This window comes from Pseudophryne corroboree, chromosome 4, assembly GCF_028390025.1.
Source record: "Pseudophryne corroboree isolate aPseCor3 chromosome 4, aPseCor3.hap2, whole genome shotgun sequence".
In the NCBI taxonomy this organism is placed as follows: domain Eukaryota; kingdom Metazoa; phylum Chordata; class Amphibia; order Anura; family Myobatrachidae; genus Pseudophryne; species Pseudophryne corroboree.
This window is the reverse complement of record NC_086447.1, coordinates 16852850-16867346: the sequence shown is the minus strand read 5'-3', so window position 1 is coordinate 16867346 and position 14497 is coordinate 16852850. Positions and strand designations below refer to the sequence as shown.

At 36.6% G+C, this 14497-nt stretch overlaps 3 non-coding genes across 3 annotated transcripts; all 3 read left to right on the top strand.

Annotated features, from left to right (window-relative positions):
• Positions 1 to 8696: 8696 nt before the first annotated feature.
• Positions 8697 to 8770, top strand: TRNAN-GUU (transfer RNA asparagine (anticodon GUU)). The gene has a single exon. It is a non-coding gene; the product is annotated as a tRNA-Asn (tRNA).
• Positions 8771 to 9863: 1093 nt separating this feature from the next.
• On the top strand, positions 9864 to 9937 carry TRNAN-GUU (transfer RNA asparagine (anticodon GUU)). Its single transcript has one exon. It is a non-coding gene; the product is annotated as a tRNA-Asn (tRNA).
• A 3427-nt stretch (positions 9938 to 13364) lies between these two features.
• Positions 13365 to 13438, top strand: TRNAN-GUU (transfer RNA asparagine (anticodon GUU)). Its single transcript has one exon. It is a non-coding gene; the product is annotated as a tRNA-Asn (tRNA).
• The last annotated feature ends 1059 nt before the right edge of the window (positions 13439 to 14497 follow it).

Sequence of the window (14497 nt, the reverse complement as noted above, 5' to 3'; positions counted from 1 at the left end):
TTGAAATTCAAGATGGAAAGATGATTTTGAAATATCAATTGTACATTTTGCATTGCTCTTCTGGTGACAATGTAGCTTGTTTTTGTCAATTACCATTTCAGTAATAGGGTAAAGAAAATTAAGTGGATTTCTGAAAGAAAACAATGCTGTCAATATACTATTAAAACAAATTAAAATGTTAAAAGTTATTGTACTTTAAGTAAAAATAAAAGAGTCAAAATATCAATTCCAGTTTTGGAAGAATTTAATTAACAAAATAATAAGTGCACATAGCAGAGGATGGTTTCGATCCACCGACCTCTGGGTTATGGGCCCAGCACGCTTCCACTGCGCCACTCTGCAGCTCATGTAAGTGTCAGAGATCCTGAAGTACTCACTCATCATGTGAAAGTACCAATGTGTTTCTTCGTTGGTCAATGGAAGAAAAATCTTGCAAAACTCTCCAGATTATTGCCTTTTTAACCTTTTTCTAGGAAACTTTCTAGATGAATGCTTTTTAGCCTTTGTTAGTACATGATTTTGCAAGTTGTATCTGTGGTGCAATCGGTTAGCGCATTCGGCTGTTAACCGAAAGGCAGGTGGTTCAATATCACCCGGGGACGTAATTGACCTTGTGATCAAATTTTGCTGATCTTTAAGTAGACAAGTCAAAATTTCAAACCACCTCTTATAGTGTAGGGTACCTGGCCTTCTCTGATGCAATCAGAGTCAGATTTGATTAAGTCATTTTATAAAAAACAGGAAGCACAATTTAGCATGGGGTTGCAGAGAAAAAAAATTATGCAGGCAGAGAAATCCAATTGAGTGATTAATCAGCTCTCCATTTTATGGCTTTATTTTTATGCTAACACATTTGCTCTCTGAAAAGTGTCCACAAAGCCAAGTCTCTGATTAACACCTTTGTAGGAATGTTTTTTCACCTATTACTGATTAAAACTTGCTTCATTGGAAAGGCAGCAAGATGCATCCTCATTACAATGTCCACTGAAATAATACAGGTTGACACCAGGAAACATAAACCTCACTGCATCCTTGCTGCTTTCTCAAGTGGGAATCTGTTTAATGTGAAAACCAGGTGATATCTAATCAGCACACAGGTAAGAAGTTAAGAAAATCTTTCTTTAAGGGTGAAGATGTTTCTCACAAAATCGTTGCCCCAATGCATCATTGAAATTCAAGATGGAAAGATGATTTTGAAATATCAATTGTACATTTTGCATTGCTCTTCTGGTGACAATGTAGCTTGTTTTTGTCAATTACCATTTCAGTAATAGGGTAAAGAAAATTAAGTGGATTTCTGAAAGAAAACAATGCTGTCAATATACTATTAAAACAAATTAAAATGTTAAAAGTTATTGTACTTTAAGTAAAAATAAAAGAGTCAAAATATCAATTCCAGTTTTGGAAGAATTTAATTAACAAAAAAATAAGTGCACATAGCAGAGGATGGTTTCGATCCACCGACCTCTGGGTTATGGGCCCAGCACGCTTCCGCTGCGCCACTCTGCTGCTCATGTAAGTGTCAGAGATCCTGAAGTACTCACTCATCATGTGAAAGTACCAATGTGTTTCTTCGTTGGTCAATGGAAGAAAAATCTTGCAAAACTCTCCAGATTATTGCCTTTTTAACCTTTTTCTAGGAAACTTTCTAGATGAATGCTTTTTAGCCTTTGTCAGTACATGCTCTTGCAAGCTCTCTCTGTGGCGCAATCGGTTAGCGCATTCGGCTGTTAACCGAAAGGTTGTTGGTTCAATCCCACCCGGGGACGTAATTGACCTTGTGATCAAATTTTGGTGATCTTTAAGTAGACAAGTCAAAATTTCAAACCACCTCTTATGGTGTAGGGTACCTGGCCTTCTCTGATGCAATCAGAGTCAGATTTGATTAAGTCATTTTATAAAAAACAGGAAGCACAATTTAGCATGGGGTTGCAGAGAAAAAAAATTATGCAGGCAGAGAAATCCAATTGAGTGATTAATCAGCTCTCCATTTTATGGCTTTATTTTTATGCTAACACATTTGCTCTCTGAAAAGTGTCCACAAAGCCAAGTCTCTGATTAACACCTTTGTAGGAATGGTTTTTCACCTATTACTGATTAAAACTTGCTTCATTGGAAAGGCAGCAAGATGCATCCTCATTACAATGTTCACTGAAATAATACAGGTTGACACCAGGAAACATAAACCTCACTGCATCCTTGCTGCTTTCTCAAGTGGGAATCTGTTTAATGTGAAAACCAGGTGATATCTAATCAGCACACAGGTAAGAAGTTAAGAAAATCTTTCTTTAAGGGTGAAGATGTTTCTCACAAAATCGTTGCCCCAATGCATCATTGAAATTCAAGATGGAAAGATGATTTTGAAATATCAATTGTTCATTTTGCATTGCTCTTCTGGTGACAATGTAGCTTGTTTTTGTCAATTACCATTTCAGTAATAGGGTAAAGAAAATTAAGTGGATTTCTGAAAGAAAACAATGCTGTCAATATACTATTAAAACAAATTAAAATGTTAAAAGTTATTGTACTTTAAGTAAAAATAAAAGAGTCAAAATATCAATTCCAGTTCTGGAAGAATTTAATTAACAATAAATTAAGTGCACATAGCAAAGGATGGTTTCGATCCACCGACCTCTGGGTTATGGGCCCAGCACGCTTCCGCTGCGCCACTCTGCTGCTCATGTAAGTGTCAGAGATCCTGAAGTACTCACTCATCATGTGAAAGTACCAATGTGTTTCTTCGTTGGTCAATGGAAGAAAAATCTTGCAAAACTCTCCAGATTATTGCCTTTTTAACCTTTTTCTAGGAAACTTTCTAGATGAATGCTTTTTAGCCTTTGTCAGTACATGCTTTTGCAAGCTGTCTCTGTGGGGCAATCGGTTAGCGCATTCGGCTGTTAACCGAAAGGTTGGTGGTTCAATCCCACCCGGAGACGTAATTGACCTTGTGATCAAATTTTGCTGATCTTTAAGTAGACAAGTCAAAATTTCAAACCACCTCTTATGGTGTAGGGTACCTGGCCTTCTCTGATGCAATCAGAGTCATATTTGATTAAGTCATTTTATAAAAAACAGGAAGCACAATTTAGCATGGGGTTGCAGAGAAAAAAAATTATGCAGGCAGAGAAATCCAATTGAGTGATTAATCAGCTCTCCATTTTATGGCTTTATTTTTATGCTAACACATTTGCTCTCTGAAAAGTGTCCACAAAGCCAAGTCTCTGATTAACACCTTTGTAGGAATGGTTTTTCACCTATTACTGATTAAAACTTGCTTCATTGGAAAGGCAGCAAGATGCATCCTCATTACAATGTCCACTGAAATAATACAGGTTGACACCAGGAAACATAAACCTCACTGCATCCTTGCTGCTTTCTCAAGTGGGAATCTGTTTAATGTGAAAACCAGGTGATATCTAATCAGCACACAGGTAAGAAGTTAAGAAAATCTTTCTTTAAGGGTGAAGATGTTTCTCACAAAATCGTTGCCCCAATGCATCATTGAAATTCAAGATGGAAAGATGATTTTGAAATATCAATTGTACATTTTGCATTGCTCTTCTGGTGACAATGTAGCTTGTTTTTGTCAATTACCATTTCAGTAATAGGTAAAGAAAATTAAGTGGATTTCTGAAAGAAAACAATGCTGTCAATATACTATTAAAACAAATTAAAATGTTAAAAGTTATTGTACTTTAAGTAAAAATAAAAGAGTCAAAATATCAATTCCAGTTTTGGAAGAATTTAATTAACAAAAAAATAAGTGCACATAGCAGAGGATGGTTTCGATCCACCGACCTCTGGGTTATGGGCCCAGCACGCTTCCGCTGCGCCACTCTGCTGCTCATGTAAGTGCCAGAGATCCTGAAGTACTTACTCATCATGTGAAAGTACCAATGTGTTTCTTCGTTGGTCAATGGAAGAAAAATCTTGCAAAACTCTCCAGATTATTGCCTTTTTAACCTTTTTCTAGGAAACTTTCTAGATGAATGCTTTTTAGCCTTTGTTAGTACATGATTTTGCAAGTTGTATCTGTGGTGCAATCGGTTAGCGCATTCGGCTGTTAACCGAAAGGCTGGTGGTTCGATATCAGCCGGGGACGTAATTGACCTTGTGATCAAATTTTGCTGATCTTTAAGTAGACAAGTCAAAATTTCAAACCACCTCTTATAGTGTAGGGTACCTGGCCTTCTCTGATGCAATCAGAGTCAGATTTGATTAAGTCATTTTATAAAAAACAGGAAGCACAATTTAGCATGGGGTTGCAGAGAAAAAAAATTATGCAGGCAGAGAAATCCAATTGAGTGATTAATCAGCTCTCCATTTTATGGCTTTATTTTTATGCTAACACATTTGCTCTCTGAAAAGTGTCCACAAAGCCAAGTCTCTGATTAACACCTTTGTAGGAATGTTTTTTCACCTATTACTGATTAAAACTTGCTTCATTGGAAAGGCAGCAAGATGCATCCTCATTACAATGTCCACTGAAATAATACAGGTTGACACCAGGAAACATAAACCTCACTGCATCCTTGCTGCTTTCTCAAGTGGGAATCTGTTTAATGTGAAAACCAGGTGATATCTAATCAGCACACAGGTAAGAAGTTAAGAAAATCTTTCTTTAAGGGTGAAGATGTTTCTCACAAAATCGTTGCCCCAATGCATCATTGAAATTCAAGATGGAAAGATGATTTTGAAATATCAATTGTACATTTTGCATTGCTCTTCTGGTGACAATGTAGCTTGTTTTTGTCAATTACCATTTCAGTAATAGGGTAAAGAAAATTAAGTGGATTTCTGAAAGAAAACAATGCTGTCAATATACTATTAAAACAAATTAAAATGTTAAAAGTTATTGTACTTTAAGTAAAAATAAAAGAGTCAAAATATCAATTCCAGTTTTGGAAGAATTTAATTAACAAAAAAATAAGTGCACATAGCAGAGGATGGTTTCGATCCACCGACCTCTGGGTTATGGGCTCAGCACGCTTCCGCTGCGCCACTCTGCTGCTCATGTAAGTGTCAGAGATCCTGAAGTACTTACTCATCATGTGAAAGTACCAATGTGTTTCTTCGTTGGTCAATGGAAGAAAAATCTTGCAAAACTCTCCAGATTATTGCCTTTTTAACCTTTTTCTAGGAAACTTTCTAGATGAATGCTTTTTAGCCTTTGTTAGTACATGATTTTGCAAGTTGTATCTGTGGTGCAATCGGTTAGCGCATTCGGCTGTTAACCGAAAGGCTGGTGGTTCGATATCACCCGGGGACGTAATTGACCTTGTGATCAAATTTTGCTGATCTTTAAGTAGACAAGTCAAAATTTCAAACCACCTCTTATAGTGTAGGGTACCTGGCCTTCTCTGATGCAATCAGAGTCAGATTTGATTAAGTCATTTTATAAAAAACAGGAAGCACAATTTAGCATGGGGTTGCAGAGAAAAAAAATTATGCAGGCAGAGAAATCCAATTGAGTGATTAATCAGCTCTCCATTTTATGGCTTTATTTTTATGCTAACACATTTGCTCTCTGAAAAGTGTCCACAAAGCCAAGTCTCTGATTAACACCTTTGTAGGAATGTTTTTTCACCTATTACTGATTAAAACTTGCTTCATTGGAAAGGCAGCAAGATGCATCCTCATTACAATGTCCACTGAAATAATACAGGTTGACACCAGGAAACATAAACCTCACTGCATACTTGCTGCTTTCTCAAGTGGGAATCTGTTTAATGTGAAAACCAGGTGATATCTAATCAGCACACAGGTAAGAAGTTAAGAAAATCTTTCTTTAAGGGTGAAGATGTTTCTCACAAAATCGTTGCCCCAATGCATCATTGAAATTCAAGATGGAAAGATGATTTTGAAATATCAATTGTACATTTTGCATTGCTCTTCTGGTGACAATGTAGCTTGTTTTTGTCAATTACCATTTCAGTAATAGGGTAAAGAAAATTAAGTGGATTTCTGAAAGAAAACAATGCTGTCAATATACTATTAAAACAAATTAAAATGTTAAAAGTTATTGTACTTTAAGTAAAAATAAAAGAGTCAAAATATCAATTCCAGTTTTGGAAGAATTTAATTAACAAAAAAATAAGTGCACATAGCAGAGGATGGTTTCGATCCACTGACCTCTGGGTTATGGGCCTAGCACGCTTCCGCTGCGCCACTCTGCTGCTCATGTAAGTGTCAGAGATCCTGAAGTACTCACTCATCATGTGAAAGTACCAATGTGTTTCTTCGCTGGTCAATGGAAGAAAAATCTTGCAAAACTCTCCAGATTATTGCCTTTTTAACCTTTTTCTAGGAAACTTTCTAGATGAATGCTTTTTAGCCTTTGCCAGTACATGCTTTTGCAAGCTGTCTCTGTGGCGCAACCAGTTAGCGCATTCGGCTGTTAACCGAAAGGTTGGTGGTTCAATCCCACCCGGGGACATAATTGACCTTGTGATCAAATTTTGCTGATCTTTAAGTAGACAAGTCAAAATTTCAAACCACCTCTTATGGTGTAGGGTACCTGGCCTTCTCTGATGCAATCAGAGTCATATTTGATTAAGTCATTTTATAAAAAACAGGAAGCACAATTTAGCATGGGGTTGCAGAGAAAAAAAATTATGCAGGCAGAGAAATCCAATTGAGTGATTAATCAGCTCTCCATTTTATGGCTTTATTTTTATGCTAACACATTTGCTCTCTGAAAAGTGTCCACAAAGCCAAGTCTCTGATTAACACCTTTGTAGGAATGTTTTTTCACCTATTACTGATTAAAACTTGCTTCATTGGAAAGGCAGCAAGATGCATCCTCATTACAATGTCCACTGAAATAATACAGGTTGACACCAGGAAACATAAACCTCACTGCATCCTTGCTGCTTTCTCAAGTGGGAATCTGTTTAATGTGAAAACCAGGTGATATCTAATCAGCACACAGGTAAGAAGTTAAGAAAATCTTTCTTTAAGGGTGAAGATGTTTCTCACAAAATCGTTGCCCCAATGCATCATTGAAATTCAAGATGGAAAGATGATTTTGAAATATCAATTGTACATTTTGCATTGCTCTTCTGGTGACAATGTAGCTTGTTTTTGTCAATTACCATTTCAGTAATAGGGTAAAGAAAATTAAGTGGATTTCTGAAAGAAAACAATGCTGTCAATATACTATTAAAACAAATTAAAATGTTAAAAGTTATTGTACTTTAAGTAAAAATAAAAGAGTCAAAATATCAATTCCAGTTTTGGAAGAATTTAATTAACAAAAAAATAAGTGCACATAGCAGAGAATGGTTTCGATCCACCGACCTCTGGGTTATGGGCCCAGCACGCTTCCGCTGCGCCACTCTGCTGCTCATGTAAGTGCCAGAGATCCTGAAGTACTTACTCATCATGTGAAAGTACCAATGTGTTTCTTCGTTGGTCAATGGAAGAAAAATCTTGCAAAACTCTCCAGATTATTGCCTTTTTAACCTTTTTCTAGGAAACTTTCTAGATGAATGCTTTTTAGCCTTTGTTAGTACATGATTTTGCAAGTTGTATCTGTGGTGCAATCGGTTAGCGCATTCGGCTGTTAACCGAAAGGCTGGTGGTTCGATATCAGCCGGGGACGTAATTGACCTTGTGATCAAATTTTGCTGATCTTTAAGTAGACAAGTCAAAATTTCAAACCACCTCTTATAGTGTAGGGTACCTGGCCTTCTCTGATGCAATCAGAGTCAGATTTGATTAAGTCATTTTATAAAAAACAGGAAGCACAATTTAGCATGGGGTTGCAGAGAAAAAAAATTATGCAGGCAGAGAAATCCAATTGAGTGATTAATCAGCTCTCCATTTTATGGCTTTATTTTTATGCTAACACATTTGCTCTCTGAAAAGTGTGCACAAAGCCAAGTCTCTGATTAACACCTTTGTAGGAATGTTTTTTCACCTATTACTGATTAAAACTTGCTTCATTGGAAAGGCAGCAAGATGCATCCTCATTACAATGTCCACTGAAATAATACAGGTTGACACCAGGAAACATAAACCTCACTGCATCCTTGCTGCTTTCTCAAGTGGGAATCTGTTTAATGTGAAAACCAGGTGATATCTAATCAGCACACAGGTAAGAAGTTAAGAAAATCTTTCTTTAAGGGTGAAGATGTTTCTCACAAAATCGTTGCCCCAATGCATCATTGAAATTCAAGATGGAAAGATGATTTTGAAATATCAATTGTACATTTTGCATTGCTCTTCTGGTGACAATGTAGCTTGTTTTTGTCAATTACCAGTTCAGTAATAGGGTAAAGAAAATTAAGTGGATTTCTGAAAGAAAACAATGCTGTCAATATACTATTAAAACAAATTAAAATGTTAAAAGTTATTGTACTTTAAGTAAAAATAAAAGAGTCAAAATATCAATTCCAGTTTTGGAAGAATTTAATTAACAAAAAAATAAGTGCACATAGCAGAGGATGGTTTCGATCCACCGACCTCTGGGTTATGGGCCCAGCACGCTTCCGCTGCGCCACTCTGCTGCTCATGTAAGTGTCAGAGATCCTGAAGTACTCACTCATCATGTGAAAGTACCAATGTGTTTCTTCGTTGGTCAATGGAAGAAAAATCTTGCAAAACTCTCCAGATTATTGCCTTTTTAACCTTTTTCTAGGAAACTTTCTAGATGAATGCTTTTTAGCCTTTGTCAATACATGCTTTTGCGAGCTGTCTCTGTGGCGCAATCAGTGAGCGCATTCGGCTGTTAACCGAAAGGTTGGTGGTTCAATCCCACCCGGGGACGTAATTGACCTTGTGATCAAATTTTGGTGATCTTTAAGTAGACAAGTCAAAATTTCAAACCACCTCTTATAGTGTAGGGTACCTGGCCTTCTCTGATGCAATCAGAGTCAGATTTGATTAAGTCATTCTATAAAAAACAGGAAGCACAATTTAGCATGGGGTTGCAGAGAAAAAAAATTATGCAGGCAGAGAAATCCAATTGAGTGATTAATCAGCTCTCCATTTTATGGCTTTATTTTTATGCTAACACATTTGCTCTCTGAAAAGTGTCCATAAAGCCAAGTCTCTGATTAACGCCTTTGTAGGAATGGTTTTTCACCTATTACTGATTAAAACTTGCTTCATTGGAAAGGCAGCAAGATGCATCCTCATTACGATGTCCACTGAAATAATACAGGTTGACACCAGGAAACATAAACCTCACTGCATCCTTGCTGCTTTCTCAAGTGGGAATCTGTTTAATGTGAAAACCAGGTGATATCTAATCAGCACACAGGTAAGAAGTTAAGAAAATCTTTCTTTAAGGGTGAAGATGTTTCTCACAAAATCGTTGCCCCAATGCATCATTGAAATTCAAGATGGAAAGATGATTTTGAAATATCAATTGTACATTTTGCATTGCTCTTCTGGTGACAATGTAGCTTGTTTTTGTCAATTACCATTTCAGTAATAGGGTACAGAAAATTAAGTGGATTTCTGAAAGAATACAATGCTGTCAATATACTGTTAAAACAAATTAAAATGTTAAAAGTTATTGTACTTTAAGTAAAAATAAAAGAGTCAAAATATCAATTCCAGTTTTGGAAGAATTTAATTAACAAAAAAATAAGTGCACATAGCAGAGGATGGTTTCGATCCACCGACCTCTGGGTTATGGGCCCAGCACGCTTCCGCTGCGCCACTCTGCTGCTCATGTAAATGTCAGAGATCCTGAAGTACTCACTCATCATGTGAAAGTACCAATGTGTTTCTTCGTTGGTCAATGGAAGAAAAATCTTGCAAAACTCTCCAGATTATTGCCTTTTTAACCTTTTTCTAGGAAACTTTCTAGATGAATGGTTTTTAGCCTTTGTCAGTACATGCTTTTGCAAGCTGTCTCTGTGGCGCAATCGGTTAGCGCATTCGGCTGTTAACCGAAAGGTTGGTGGTTCAATCCCACCCGGGGACGTAATTGACCTTGTGATCAAGTTTTGGTGATCTTTAAGTAGACAAGTCAAAATTTCAAACCACCTCTTATAGTGTAGGGTACCTGGCCTTCTCTGATGCAATCAGAGTCAGATTTGATTAAGTCATTTTATAAAAAACAGGAAGCACAATTTAGCATGGGGTTGCAGAGAAAAAAAATTATGCAGGCAGAGAAATCCAATTGAGTGATTAATCAGCTCTCCATTTTATGGCTTTATTTTTATGCTAACACATTTGCTCTCTGAAAAGTGTCCACAAAGCCAAGTCTCTGATTAACACCTTTGTAGGAATGTTTTTTCACCTATTACTGATTAAAACTTGCTTCATTGGAAAGGCAGCAAGATGCATCCTCATTACAATGTCCACTGAAATAATACAGGTTGACACCAGGAAACATAAACCTCACTGCATCCTTGCTGCTTTCTCAAGTGGGAATCTGTTTAATGTGAAAACCAGGTGATATCTAATCAGCACACAGGTAAGAAGTTAAGAAAATCTTTCTTTAAGGGTGAAGATGTTTCTCACAAAATCGTTGCCCCAATGCATCATTGAAATTCAAGATGGAAAGATGATTTTGAAATATCAATTGTACATTTTGCATTGCTCTTCTGGTGACAATGTAGCTTGTTTTTGTCAATTACCATTTCAGTAATAGGGTAAAGAAAATTAAGTGGATTTCTGAAAGAAAACAATGCTGTCAATATACTATTAAAACAAATTAAAATGTTAAAAGTTATTGTACTTTAAGTAAAAATAAAAGAGTCAAAATATCAATTCCAGTTTTGGAAGAATTTAATTAACAAAAAAATAAGTGCACATAGCAGAGGATGGTTTCGATCCACCGACCTCTGGGTTATGGGCTCAGCACGCTTCCGCTGCGCCACTCTGCTGCTCATGTAAGTGTCAGAGATCCTGAAGTACTTACTCATCATGTGAAAGTACCAATGTGTTTCTTCGTTGGTCAATGGAAGAAAAATCTTGCAAAACTCTCCAGATTATTGCCTTTTTAAACTTTTTCTAGGAAACTTTCTAGATGAATGCTTTTTAGCCTTTGTTAGTACATGATTTTGCAAGTTGTATCTGTGGTGCAATCGGTTAGCGCATTCGGCTGTTAACCGAAAGGCTGGTGGTTCGATATCACCCGGGGACGTAATTGACCTTGTGATCAAATTTTGCTGATCTTTAAGTAGACAAGTCAAAATTTCAAACCACCTCTTATAGTGTAGGGTACCTGGCCTTCTCTGATGCAATCAGAGTCAGATTTGATTAAGTCATTTTATAAAAAACAGGAAGCACAATTTAGCATGGGGTTGCAGAGAAAAAAAATTATGCAGGCAGAGAAATCCAATTGAGTGATTAATCAGCTCTCCATTTTATGGCTTTATTTTTATGCTAACACATTTGCTCTCTGAAAAGTGTCCACAAAGCCAAGTCTCTGATTAACACCTTTGTAGGAATGGTTTTTCACCTATTACTGATTAAAACTTGCTTCATTGGAAAGGCAGCAAGATGCATCCTCATTACAATGTCCACTGAAATAATACAGGTTGACACCAGGAAACATAAACCTCACTGCATCCTTGCTGCTTTCTCAAGTGGGAATCTGTTTAATGTGAAAACCAGGTGATATCTAATCAGCACACAGGTAGGAAGTTAAGAAAATCTTTCTTTAAGGGTGAAGATGTTTCTCACAAAATCGTTGCCCCAATGCATCATTGAAATTCAAGATGGAAAGATGATTTTGAAATATCAATTGTACATTTTGCATTGCTCTTCTGGTGACAATGTAGCTTGTTTTTGTCAATTACCATTTCAGTAATAGGGTAAAAAAAATTAAGTGGATTTCTGAAAGAAAACAATGCTGTCAATATACTATTAAAACAAATTAAAATGTTAAAAGTTATTGTACTTTAAGTAAAAATAAAAGAGTCAAAATATCAATTCCAGTTTTGGAAGAATTTAATTAACAAAAAAATAAGTGCACATAGCAGAGGATGGTTTCGATCCACCGACCTCTGGGTTATGGGCCCAGCACGCTTCCGCTGCGCCACTCTGCTGCTCATGTAAGTGTCAGAGATCCTGAAGAACTCACTCATCATGTGAAAGTACCAATGTGTTTCTTCGTTGGTCAATGGAAGAAAAATCTTGCAAAACTCTCCAGATTATTGCCTTTTTAACCTTTTTCTAGGAAACTTTCTAGATGAATGCTTTTTAGCCTTTGTCAGTACATGCTTTTGCAAGCTGTCTCTGTGGCGAAATCAGTTAGCGCATTTGGCTGTTAACCGAAAGGTTGGTGGTTCAATCCCACCCGGGGACGTAATTGACCTTGTGATCAAATTTTGGTGATCTTTAAGTAGACAAGTCAAAATTTCAAACCACCTCTTATAGTGTAGGGTACCTTGCCTTCTCTGATGCAATCAGAGTCAGATTTGATTAAGTCATTTTATAAAAAACAGGAAGCACAATTTAGCATGGGGTTGCAGAGAAAAAAAATTATGCAGGCAGAGAAATCCAATTGAGTGATTAATCAGCTCTCCATTTTATGGCTTTATTTTTATGCTAACACATTTGCTCTCTGAAAAGTGTCCACAAAGCCATGTCTCTGATTAACACCTTTGTAGGAATGGTTTTTCACCTATTACTGATTAAAACTTGCTTCATTGGAAAGGCAGCAAGATGCATCCTCATTACAATGTCCACTGAAATAATACAGGTTGACACCAGGAAACATAAACCTCACTGCATCCTTGCTGCTTTCTCAAGTGGGAATCTATTTAATGTGAAAACCAGGTGATATCTAATCAGCACACAGGTAAGAAGTTAAGAAAATCTTTCTTTAAGGGTGAAGATGTTTCTCACAAAATCGTTGCCCCAATGCATCATTGAAATTCAAGATGGAAAGATGATTTTGAAATATCAATTGTACATTTTGCATTGCTCTTCTGGTGACAATGTAGCTTGTTTTTGTCAATTACCATTTCAGTAATAGGGTAAAAAAAATTAAGTGGATTTCTGAAAGAAAACAATGCTGTCAATATACTATTAAAACAAATTAAAATGTTAAAAGTTATTGTACTTTAAGTAAAAATAAAAGAGTCAAAATATCAATTCCAGTTTTGGAAGAATTTAATTAACAAAAAAATAAGTGCACATAGCAGAGGATGGTTTCGATCCACCGACCTCTGGGTTATGGGCCCAGCACGCTTCCGCTGCGCCACTCTGCTGCTCATGTAAGTGTCAGAGATCCTGAAGTACTCACTCATCATGTGAAAGTACCAATGTGTTTCTTCGTTGGTCAATGGAAGAAAAATCTTGCAAAACTCTCCAGATTATTGCCTTTTTAACCTTTTTCTAGGAAACTTTCTAGATGAATGCTTTTTAGCCTTTGTCAGTACATGCTTTTGCAAGCTGTCTCTGTGGCGCAATCGGTTAGCGCATTCGGCTGTTAACCGAAAGGTTGGTGGTTCAATCCCACCCGGGGACGTAATTGACCTTGTGATCAAATTTTGGTGATCTTTAAGTAGACAAGTCAAAATTTCAAACCACCTCTTATAGTGTAGGGTACCTGGCCTTCTCTGATGCAGTCAGATTTGATTAAGTCATTTTATAAAAAACAGGAAGCACAATTTAGCATGGGGTTGCAGAGAAAAAAAATTATGCAGGCAGAGAAATCCAATTGAGTGATTAATCAGCTCTCCATTTTATGGCTTTATTTTTATGCTAACACATTTGCTCTCTAAAAAGTGTCCACAAAGCCAAGTCTCTGATTAACACCTTTGTAGGAATGTTTTTTCACCTATTACTGATTAAAACTTGCTTCATTGGAAAGGCAGCAAGATGCATCCTCATTACAATGTCCACTGAAATAATACAGGTTGACACCAGGAAACATAAACCTCACTGCATCCTTGCTGCTTTCTCAAGTGGGAATCTGTTTAATGTGAAAACCAGGTGATATCTAATCAGCACACAGGTAAGAAGTTAAGAAAATCTTTCTTTAAGGGTGAAGATGTTTCTCACAAAATCGTTGCCCCAATGCATCATTGAAATTCAAGATGGAAAGATGATTTTGAAATATCAATTGTACATTTTGCATTGCTCTTCTGGTGACAATGTAGCTTGTTTTTGTCAATTACCATTTCAGTAATAGGGTAAAGAAAATTAAGTGGATTTCTGAAAGAAAACAATGCTGTCAATATACTATTAAAACAAATTAAAATGTTAAAAGTTATTGTACTTTAAGTAAAAATAAAAGAGTCAAAATATCAATTCCAGTTTTGGAAGAATTTAATTAACAAAAAAATAAGTGCACATAGCAGAGGATGGTTTCGATCCACCGACCTCTGGGTTATGGGCTCAGCACGCTTCCGCTGCGCCACTCTGCTGCTCATGTAAGTGTCAGAGATCCTGAAGTACTTACTCATCATGTGAAAGTACCAATGTGTTTCTTCGTTGGTCAATGGAAGAAAAATCTTGCAAAACTCTCCAGATTATTGCCTTTTTAAACTTTTTCTAGGAAACTTTCTAGATGAATGCTTTTTAG